This window comes from Bubalus kerabau, chromosome 12 (genome assembly GCF_029407905.1).
Source record: "Bubalus kerabau isolate K-KA32 ecotype Philippines breed swamp buffalo chromosome 12, PCC_UOA_SB_1v2, whole genome shotgun sequence".
Lineage (NCBI taxonomy): Eukaryota > Metazoa > Chordata > Mammalia > Artiodactyla > Bovidae > Bubalus > Bubalus kerabau.
This window is the reverse complement of record NC_073635.1, coordinates 8,921,746-8,933,938: the sequence shown is the minus strand read 5'-3', so window position 1 is coordinate 8,933,938 and position 12,193 is coordinate 8,921,746.

The following is a 12,193-nucleotide window of genomic DNA, read 5'->3' as shown; positions in this document are numbered from 1 at the left end:
AAACCTTTCATTCTTGCCAAAAATGTCCATTAAACAGAAAGTAACTTTCCTGTGTCCTGGGAATGTAAGCAAAGTCAAGAATGATTCTTTTTTTTTTCTTTTTCAGAAAGTTTTTAGAGAAATAGAGGCAGAAAATGGAGGGCAATGTTTTTATTATCTCCTGCATCAACCTCCTCTTATAATAAAAAAATATAAACCCTTATCTCATTTATAAGGATCTTAATGATTCTCAGCATTAGAACATCAGCATCAACAGAGGTGTGCATTAATTTTTATGTTTTTATAAGTATAAGAATTTAAAATGTCTTCAGTTATATCAACTCCAGACAATAAAGGCCAAGATACTCTTGGATCTACATAGAACTATGTGACAGACCATGTAAAAGAAACTGGTTGTCAAAACGTAACCCCAGCATTCACATGAGAATTCATCACTGCAAAAAGTGTAAAAAGAAATATTTTGGATATTTCCAAAGAAAAACTAAATTTCATAATATTAACCATACACAGGAATGACTTCTTAAGTATAAAGTCCTTTTTAAAATGCTTAAAGTATGATGAAATATGCTGTATATAATATTAATGGTAATACTTATTACCCAAACATGCTTCTTCATGATCTGGAAACACAGTTCATATCCTCAGTGTATACAAGAACCGGTGTTGGAGATTCACTCAAAGCAAATGGACTCAAAACAGGGAAAGTGTTCCCCAGAAGGTATTTCAGGATAATTTCATTCAAATTTGGATATTACAAATAACAGCACACACATGTACACACACACACATCTTTTTTCAAAAAAATTCACATCTGTGAATATTAGCCATTATTTCTAACCTTAAATAATCTTGTAGGTTTCTTTTTTAAAACCTACAAAGACAGTATATTCCTGGACAATCAGCACATCTTTTTATAGTCTCTACACAATGTCCCAGTCCCCTCTGTTCTCTGTAGTTCCATGCTTCTGTTCCTTTAAGATGTAATTCTGAGCTGGTCAAATCCAAAAGGAAATCAAATGTCAGCATCAGGTTACTAATGGTTAGAAGCACTGATGGAAATTCTAATTAGAGCTAAGCATTTAATTTTCTTTTTATCCCTCTCACTTCAAGTATCACCACATTTCTCAAATGACTTGCATTTTTTTTTTAATAACTAAAAATAGCTATCCACAAAAGACGAGTTTGGCCCCAAATCTCCAAAATATGATTCTGGACAAGATGTATTATAATGTTCCATTTTATAAGAGAGAGAGAGACCCATCTTTATAAATAAGTGATACTCTGTGCTCTGCAGTGTAACAGTATTGAAAATGTTACGAATCTAGAAGGATCTCACTGGCTTGAAAACCAGTTTACATTGACTTTTTATATGTACTGAATTCCATGAAAATATCTCCAGAAAACACTATCAACTTCCCATATTCTAGCCTTGGAAATATCATACAGTAAATAAACAAAAAAAATCCTCTTTAGGCTTCTGTGGTATTTACATTTTAGCATCTTGTACTATTTTCTAACACAGTGACTTTTTGTTTGTTTGTTTTTTCCCAAACCTCAAGATTATCATATTTTTCATAAAATATTAATATGTATGCCTTTTTCTGTACTGGTCAGCATGGACTAGCTACATACTGTATTTAGTATAGAATGCTTTTCTCAAACAGCTTTTGAGGTGAATATACGTTTTTTGGCTGTAAGTTTGAAAGAAATGAGGAGACAATCAGATTTGTCAGGTGACAAAGTATTATTGTAAAGATACCCAGAAAAGCAAGAAAGCACAAGAAATTGGCTCAGTCAGTTGCAAAATCAGAATAGAGTGCAATTACTTTACTTCAGGCTACAGTAAAAATCCCAAATATGCCACAACATTTCTCTTTTCTTTATTCTGCTATGGATTCGGATTCCCTTTTCTCTGACTCTCTACTTATTTTGTTGCTTCAGACTTAAGCTAGGGTTTCTGCTGGTTGCAGTTTCTACATTGTGCATCTGGGTTTATGCTCTTCCTACCAGCTTTGTTGTTTGTGTGTCACGTTGACACACCCTCACTATGAAAAATGGATTACTTCTTACTTTAGAGCATCTTTCTTAAGAACTGGCCTCTGACCACTGGGCCAACCTCTACATCAGCCAATAGCTTGCCTTTGGCTCACAAGGCTGTCTTTTCTCCATGGCTGTGAACACTGTGATTAGTTGAGCAAAAGTACAAGGATGTCTGTGAAATAAGCTCCAGCAAAATCACATAGAAATGGCATGTGGCTAATAGATCCTCTGAGGATTCCTGATCTTTTTTTCCAGAAATAGTTTCTCTTAAATTTTAAAAATACTGTTCATTTTTGCAAATGTTGTCATAGGATGGACAATATAAGATATTATTGGTGAATTTCCATATGCTTCCTCAGAAACATCAAAATAACCTTGATATCTATTAGCAATAACATTGTCAATTCATACATCATTTGAAATCCCCTGAGTGTATTGTGTGGTGTATTATTTAAAAGGGTTAATTTTTATAATATGTCCAATAAATATGCTCCATTTAACTCTCCAATATATAGTGACAGAAACAAAAGTAAATGCAAACTGTGAATATCAATGGTATAAAAGAAAGAAAGTTAAGATTAAAAAATGAAAGCTATTTCATTGTAGAACATAAGTTTACTCTCTTCCAAATCCAATAATTTCCTGTTTTAGAAAACTTTATTAATGTTCTAAGCTCCCTTATATTTAGATGTTGATATCTTTATCAATAGCAAAATGAAAAATTTAAATTTGATAGTAGTCAATTGTGCAGAAAGATACATTGGTATACCTTTATTAAAATGAGCTGATTGTTTTAATGAAGCAATTATGCCCACCAAAATAATAAAAAATTGACAACTACTATTTTAAATAATCTGATTTTTTAATGGAAAGACAAAGTCAATATCAGAAGTTTTATTTCAAAAAAAAATCAGCTCTGAGGCTATTATATTTTGAAAAAAATGCATATGAAACCAAGAAAAACCAAAAATAATGAAATTTTAAGAATTAAGCTTTACTGATCTTTATTTCAGACATTTTCCTATATTGAAATGCTAAGTGAATTCTTTTTCAATGGAAAAAAAAAACTAAGGAATATACATTTATTTTTTAAAATACTGACTCTATAAGCAAATAGAATACACTGTAATACAAAAATCTGTGCAAAAACTCAGATATTCCATGGGGCTGTAGATTAGTGTCTTAACAACTCAGGTAACTGGATTTATTTGTAATCTCTTTTCTACTAACAAATAAAACCATTCCTTAAACACTTTTGGAAGCATCTTTATATCTTTCAAAAAAATACATTAGTAAACGTTTTAACACCTTAAAAATTAAGCATAATTTATTTACATTCAGTTCAGTTAAGTTCAGTTCAATTTCTCAGTTGTGTCCGACTTTTTGTGACCCAATGAATCACAGCACACCAGGCCTCCCTGTCCATCACCAGCTCCTGGAGTTTACACAAACTCATGTCCATGGAGTTGGTGATGCCATCAAGCCATCTCATCCTTTGTTGTCCCCTTCCGCTCCTGCCCCCAATTCCTCCCAGCATCAGGGTCTTTTCCAATGAGTCATCTTTTCACATGAGGTGGCTAAAGTATTGGAGTTTCAGCTTTAGTATCAGTCCTTCCAATGAGCACCCAGGACTGATCTCCTTTAGAATGGACTGGTTGGATCTCCTTGCAGTCCAAGGGACTCTCAAGCGTCTTCTACAACACCACAGTTCAAAGGCATCAATTCTTTCACGCTCAGCTTTCTTCACAGTCCAACTCTCACATCCATACATGACCACTGGAAAAACCACAGCCATGACTAGACGGACCTCTGTTAGCAAAGTAATATTTCTGCTTTTTTATATGCTGTCTAGGTTGGTCATAACTTTCCTTCCAAGGAGTAAGTGTTTTTTAATTTCATGGCTGCAATCACCATCTGCAGTGATTTTGGAGCCCAGAAAAATAAAGTCTGAAACTATTTTCCCATCTATTTGCCATGAAGTGATAGGACCAGATGCCATGATCTTAGTTTTCTGAATGTTGAGCTTTAAACCAACTTTTTTACTCTCCTCTTTCACTTTCATCAAGAGGCTTTTTAGTTCCTCTTCACTTTCTGCCATAAGGGTGGTGTCATCTGCATATCTGAGGTTATTGATATTTCTCAAGGCAATCTTCATTCCAGATTGTGTTTCTTCTAGCCCAGCATTTCTCGTGATGTACTCTGCATAGAAGTTAAATAAGCAGGGTGACAATCTACAGCCTTGATGTAGTCCTTTTCCTATTTGGAAGCAGTCTGTTGTTCCATGCCCAATTCTAACCGTTGCTTCCTGACCTTCATATAGGTTTCTCAAGAGGCAGGTCAGGTGGTCTGGTATTCCCATCTCTTTCAGAATTGTCCACAGTTTATTGTGATCCACACAGTCAAAGGCTTTGGCATAGTCAATAAAGCAGAAATAGATGTTTTTCTCGAACTCTCTTGCTTTCTCGATGATCCAGCAGATGTTGGCAATTTGATCTCTTGTTCCTCTGCCTTTTCTAAAACCAGCTTGAACATCTGGAAGTTCATGGTTCACATATTGCTGAAGCCTGGCTTGGAGAATTTGGAGCATTACTTTACTAGCATGTGAAATAAGTGCAAGTGTACAGTAGTTTGAGCATTCTTTGGCATTGCCTTTCTTTGGGATTGGAATGAAAACTGACCTTTTCCAGTCCAGTCCAGTCACTGCTGAGTTTTCCAAATTTGCTGGCATATTTAGTGCATCACTTTCACAGCATCATCTTTCAGGAATTGAAATAGCTCGAGGGAAATTCCATCATCTCCACTAGCTTTGGTCATAGTGATGCTTTCTAAGGCCCACTTGACTTCACATTCCAAGATGTCTGGCTCTGGGCGAGTGATCACACCATTGTGATTATCTGGGTTGTGAAGATCTTTTTTGTACAGTTTTTCTGTGCATTCTTGCCACCTCTTCTTAATATCTTCTCCTTCTGTTAGCTCCATACCATTTGTGTCCTTTATCGAGCCCATCTTTGCATGAAATATTCCCTTGGTATCTCTAATTTTCTTGAGGAGCTCTCTAGTCTTTCGCATTCTGTTGTTTTACTCTATTTCTTTGCATTGATCACTGAGGAAGTCTTTCTTATCTCTTTTTATCTCTTATCATCTCTTATCTCTTCTTATATGCTCTTATCTCTTTGGAGCTCTGCATTCAGATGCTTATATCTTTCCTTCTCTCCTTTGCTTTTCTCTTCTCTTCTTTTCATAGCTGTTTGTAAGGCCTGCTCAGACAGCCATCTTGCTCTTTTGCATTTCTTTTCCATGGGGATGGTCCTGATCCCTGTCTCCTGTTCAATGTCACGAACCTCCACCCATAGTTCTTCAGGCACTCTGTCTATCAGATCTAGTCCCTTAAATCTATTTCTCATTTACACTGTATAATCATAAGGGGTATGATTTAGGTCATACCTGTATGGTCTAGTGGTTTTCCCTAGTTTATTCAATTTAAGTCTGAATTTGGCAATAAGGAGTTCATGATCTGAGCCACAGTCAGCTCCTGGTCTTGTTTTTGCTGACTGTATAGAGCTTCTCCATCTTTGGCTGCAAAGAATATAATCAGTCTGATTTCGGTATTGACCATCTGGTGATGTCCATGTGTAGAGTCTTCTCTTGTGTTGTTGGAAGAGGGTGTTTGCTATGACCAGTGTGTTCTCTTGGCAAAACTCTATTAGCCTTTTCCCTGCTTCATTTTGTACTCCAAGGCCAAATTTGCCTGTTACTCCTGGTGTTTCTTGATTTCTTACTTTTGCATTCCAGTCCCCTATAATGTAAAGGACATCTTTTTTGGGTGTTAGTTCTAAAAGGTCTTGTAGGTCTTCATAGAACCATTCAATTTCAGCTTCTTCAGCATTACTGTTTGGGGCATAGCCTTGGATTGCCATGATATTGAATGGTTTGCCTTGGAAATGAACAGAGATCATTCTGTCATTTTTGAGATTGCATCCAAGAACTGCATTTCAGACTCTTTTGTTAACCATGATGGCTACTTCATTTCTTCTAAGGGATTCCTGCCCACAATAGTAGATATAATGGTCATCTGAGTTAAATTCACCCATTTCAGTCCATTTTAGTTTGCTGATTCCCAGAATGTCAACGTTCACTCTTGCCATTTCCTGTTTGACCACTTCCAATTTGCCTTGATTCATGGACCTGACATTCCAGGTTCCTATGCAATATTGCTCTTTACAGCATCGGATCTTCTTTCTGTCACCAGTTACATCCAGTATTGGGTATTGTTTTGCTTTGGCTCATCCCTTCATTCTTTCTGGAGTTATTTCTCCACTGACCTCCAGTAGCATACTGGCTACCTACCAACCTGGGGAGTTCCTCTTTCAGTATCCTATCATGTTGTCTTTTCATACTGTTCATGGGGTTCTCAAGGCAAAAATACTGAAGTGGTTTGCCATTCCCTTCTCCAGTGGACCACATTCTTTCAGACCTCTCCACCATGACCCATCTGTCTTGGGTGGCCCCACATGACATGGCTTAATTTCATTGAGTTAGACAAGGCTGTGGTCCATGTGATAAGATTGGCCAGTTTTCTGTGATTATGGTTTCAGTGTGTCTGCCCTCTGATGCCTTCTCACACCACTTACCATCTTACTTGGGTTTCTCTTACCTGGATGTGGGGTATCTCTTCACGGGTCCTCCAGCAAAGCGCAGCCATTGTTCCTTACCTTGGACGAGGGGTATCCCCTCATGGCCACCCCTCCTGACCTTTAATGTGGAGTAGCTCCTAGAGGAAACCAATAAGCAGATTACAAAAAAAAAAACATAATATATTTTTATGTTCCCATTATTTTACATAAAATATCCCCAAATAATTTGCCTTGACAAATAAAGTTAGTATTCACTATGGATTTAATAAGAATATTATTTCTCTTCCCACTATTATTGAGGCCTCAACTCTTATCAAATATACCTTACAATGAACTGTGCAAATAAATGAATGAATGAATAAAAAAAATAAAGAACAAAACTAAAAATCAACAGAAGTCAGATAGACAACTATATTTCATTTGTGTCTGAGAGCAACTTAAAATCAGTAGATCTATTTCATGTTCAGACCCCAGAGACCAGCACTGACTTGACAAATTGTAAACATTTAATACATATTTAAAATGATAAAGGAATAGATAGCAGAATTCAATCTCCTAATATTAGTATTTTTATCTCAATAAAATTAGAATTTTAAATAAAGTGGTTTAAGGAAGAAAACTTAATCATATCAAGTGTTTATTGAATTCATTTGCCATTGAACTAGTATTAGATTTTAAAATGTAATTAGGTTTACAATGGGATTAAGCAGGAAATGTTGGCTTTAATTTACTGTAAGGTTACTATCCTTCACATTGCAAATAAGATAACTGTCTTTCAACTTTAATTGAGTATGACTGATTATTCTTTATCAAGTCAAATCACTTTTGTTTAGCATGATGTCATTATATTTATATGACAAGATAGATAATAGTTTGCCATATTTTCAGTCAATATATTATGGCTAGGCTGGAAAAAGTCCATTTACTCCAATCTTTAAAAGAGACAAGTGGGATTTTTCTTGCAACTAGGATGATAAAAAAGAAATCTTTAGTTCCAAGCATACTGTCTAGCTTAAGAAGCGAATTAACACTTTTAACACTTCAAATTTATCAACTAAAATATAACATGAAAACAGAACTATAAATTTTTATGAAATTGTTATTTGTTTTTTTAGTTTTGTTCAAAACTATTTGAAAAAGTAAATTTATATTTTTTAGAAGCATGAATTGGCTTTGACTAATATATTAAAAATAATTATATATATATATAAACATATACATATATAGATAATTGAATCACTTAACTGTATACCAGAAGCTAATACAACTGCAATAAAAAAGGATCGTTTTGAATTAAAAAAAACTAATAAGCTTTCAGAAAAGTGAAGTAACCATATTTATCTTTGCACTTTTTCCCTCAAAAATTGTTTAAACATATATTTGTCAATATTAATACTAATATCTTGGCACATTTGCTTTCTCCTCACTCAGTATAGACACACACATGCATCTTATGATACCATTATTATTTGTTTACTGATTTGAAGTTATCTGCCGTCATCACAGTCCCAAACCACTACATCTGATAGGATTCATGAGGAATTTCAACACAGATGCAGTCATATTATTTAATATAAAACCCATGTTAAAATATTGCCAATTTTCACAGTGATTTGTGGAATTTTTAAAAATTTGGTTGAATTTTACAAACAGGGTGCATAATAATTAAATTTTACTTAATAAGATATTTTGCCTAGAGAAAGAGTTTGAGTTCTTTAAATTCTACAAGAAAGTTTCCAGACTTTGGAATACAGCTATATGCTTATTATATTCAAAGGTGCCCTGCATTGTACTAAATCCCCATGTAGTTCCCAATGACTTAGTCTCAGATGTCTTAGACTCTCCTGTTCCTAAGTATGTAGGTTCTGTGTCTTGTATGTTTACAAACTGGAAGTATTTGATCTGGGAAGATTCTGGTTCTAACATGGGTTAAGAACTTGTTAAATTTTGGGAGAGTTTTTCTCCTAGTGAAAAACAAAGAGACTCATTCCACTGCCCACATATTTGTAATTGATAGAGAAAACCATTCTTTAAACTCCTTTGAGATATCTTTGTACCTTCATCTCATAGAAAATTATATGATGAAAAATTTCTAACACTGTTAAAATAAGCAAGTATAGTATCCATGTTGAGAGTCTCATAGTTTCCATGTTTACTAATAATTGAGAATAAGAGGAATAAGGATACTGCATAAACTGCCTGTGCTACAGTTCAGTTCAGTCACTCAGTCATGTAAATTTTTTGATACCCAATGGACTGCAGCAGGCTAGACTTCCCTGTCCATCACCAACTCCCGGGATTGCTCAAACTCCTGTCCATCGAGTTGGTGATGCCTTTCAACCATCTCATCCTCTGTCGTCCCCTTCTCCTCCAGCCTTCAATCTTTCCCAGTATCGGGGTCTTTTCCAATAAGTCAGTTCTTCGCATCAGTTGGCCAAAGTATTGGAGTTTCAGCTTCACCATCAACCCTTCCAATGACTATTCAGGATTGACTTCCTTTAGAATTGTCTGGTTGGATCTCCTTGCAATCCAAGGGACTCTCAAGAGGCTTCTCTATCACCACAGTTCAAAAGTATCAGTCCTTTGGCACTCAGCTTTCGTTATGGTCCAAATCTCACATCCATGCATGACTACTGGAAAAAACTGTAGCTTTGACTAGATGGACCTTTGTCAGCAAAGTAATGTCTCACAATGTTTGAGGACATTGTGAAACTCTTTTAAAATCTTCAAAAGTTTAAAAATGTTTTAAAACATTCAATGGGATATAAATATTTTCAGGGTATTTTCATTTTTATTTTTCTTCATCCATTTGACTTTTCTATCTATTGTTTTTCTGATAAGCAATTGGGAGTTTATTTTTATTTATTTTTTATTTAAATTTATTTATTTTAATTAAAGGCTAATTACTTTATAATATTATATTGGTTTTGCCATACATCAACATTGGGAGTTTAAATTGGTTTACAAAAACATAATTACTCTTCCATATGTTAAGTGTACTGTTTTGAAACTATTTATGGTGGATGGGAGAAGGAAATGGCAATCAACTCCAGTGTTCTTGGCTGGAAAATCCCATGGATGGGTGAGCCTGGTGGACTATAGTCCATGGGGTCACCAAGAGTTAAACATGATTTAGAGATTAAACAACAATGGTGGATTAACCAATGTATAATACATACTATATCTAGGTATGATATCTAATTCACAGTATGTTTTAATAATTGATGCTATTAGTCAATTTGTTATTTATTTACAGGTACATTTTTTTTTCAAAATGTGACATGATTAAATGTAAAGCAGCTTCACTTAATTATTAATGTACATTTCTATTATTTAATTGTGCTGATTTTGTAAAGCTAAAAGGAAAAAAAAACTTTCGTATTTAGGTCTAAGAAAAAAGTATTTCCTCCTCTAATGCTAAATGACACAGGTAGAAAAATAGAAATGATATTTTAGCATGTGCTAGCTACATCTAATACGATTTTCTGTCAACACAGAAACCATGAGTTGTATGTTTTAAAGACTGCAGTCAAATTGTTTTCTTCAGTAAATAGAAGCTGGATTTCCTGGTGTGTCAAAATGATGCTATCTGAGAAACAATGAAATTTTGCACCAAAACAACACAAAAATTGCCAGTCATTAGATGCATTTCTATAGCTTACTTCGAATTTTAAGAAGCAACATTGAAATGCAGGGTGTAAGTCTATGGTTTGTAAATATGGAAATGCTGCATGGCTCTTATAGGAATACAGACTTGCATCAGGACATAACTGTTACCTGAGGGACAGCCAGAGTTATCTATATCATTATTGATGGCATACTCAAAATATATTAAAATAATGAAACATAAAATTATATTTTAGAAATATACATAAAGCTCAGGCTCTCAGAGACAGAGAATGAATTGATGGTTCCAAAGGAATGGGGTAGGGAAACAATGAGTGAAGGTGTTCAAAACACACACACTTGTAGTTGTATAATACATAAGTCAAGCATATAAAATGTGATGATTACAGTGAATACTGTATTGTGCATTTGAAAGTTGCTAAGATCTTAAAAATTCCCATCTCAAGAAAAAATGGTTTAATTGATGATGGATCTTAACTAGACTTATTGTGGTGATGATTTACTCTGTCCATAGGACTTCCTGGGCTCTTCTGTCCATGGGATTATCCAGGCAAGAGTACTGGAGTGGGTTGCCATTTCCTTCTCCAGGGGATCTTCCTGACCCAGGGATCAAACTCTTGTCTCATGTCTCTTGCATTGGCAGGTGGGTTCTTTACCTCTTTACCACTAGCACCATATGGTGAGATATATATATATATATATCCCATATATATATATGTGTATATATATATATATATATATATATATATGGGATTCTCTGGTGGCTCAGATGGTAAGGAGTCTGCCTGCAGTGTGGGAGACCTGAGTTCCATCCATGGGTCGGGAAGATCCCTTGGAAAAGAAAATGGCAACCCACTCCAGTATTCTTGCTGGAAAAAATCCCATGGACAGGGGAGCCTGGTGGGCTATAGTCCATAGGTTTGCAAAGAGTTGGACACAGCTGAGCTATATATATATATATACATATAATATACATATATTATATACATACATATATAATATACATGTAATATACATACATATACTGGAGAAGGCAATGGCAACGCACTCCAGTACTCTTGCCTGGAAAATCCCATGATTGGAGGAGCCTGGTATGCTGCAATCCATGGGGTCACTGAGTCGGGCATGACTGAGCAACTTCACTTTCACTTTTCACTTTCATGCAGTGGAGAAGGAAATGGCAACCCATTCCAGTGTTCTTGCCTGGAGAATCCCAGGGACAGGGATGGGGGAGGGGGAGCCTGGTGGGTTGCCATCTCTGGGGTCGCATAGAGTCGGACACAACTGAAGCGACTTAGCAGCAGCACATACATATATATGTACATTTTATATATATATATATATATATATATATACACACACACATACATATAATCTTTAGGTCATACACCAGAAATTGTTGTATATCAAAAGGAAAATAAAGCTCAGGCTCTATGAGATCTAGTATAATTAATAGTATTTGAGAATGATAACTACAATGAGACATAAATTACTCACTGAGTTGGATAATATGACTCATAGACCACCTGAAAGTGTCTTCTGAATTTGATCAATAATTCACTTAGGGAAGATAAATGCAGAAAATGATTTTTTAAAGTATTCCCAGGAAGCTCAATGATTTGAACTTATTCTGACAGTCTGTCTTTGACCTTCTTTGGCATATCATGCTTACTATGCATGCCCTTTAAAGATCTGTTTAAGTGAATGAATTTACACATTCCTCGGAGAAATGTTATTGATTTTTCCAAAAACAAAGCAAAATAAACAAAAAAGAATTAACATCCACCAGCAATTAAATTTAGAGTGTGTGATTTTTATACCTCTGTATCCTTTCTGAATGAAAAACTGAGCTAAAGAGATTCTGAAATTGTCCTCAAGTAGAGATCTCTTAT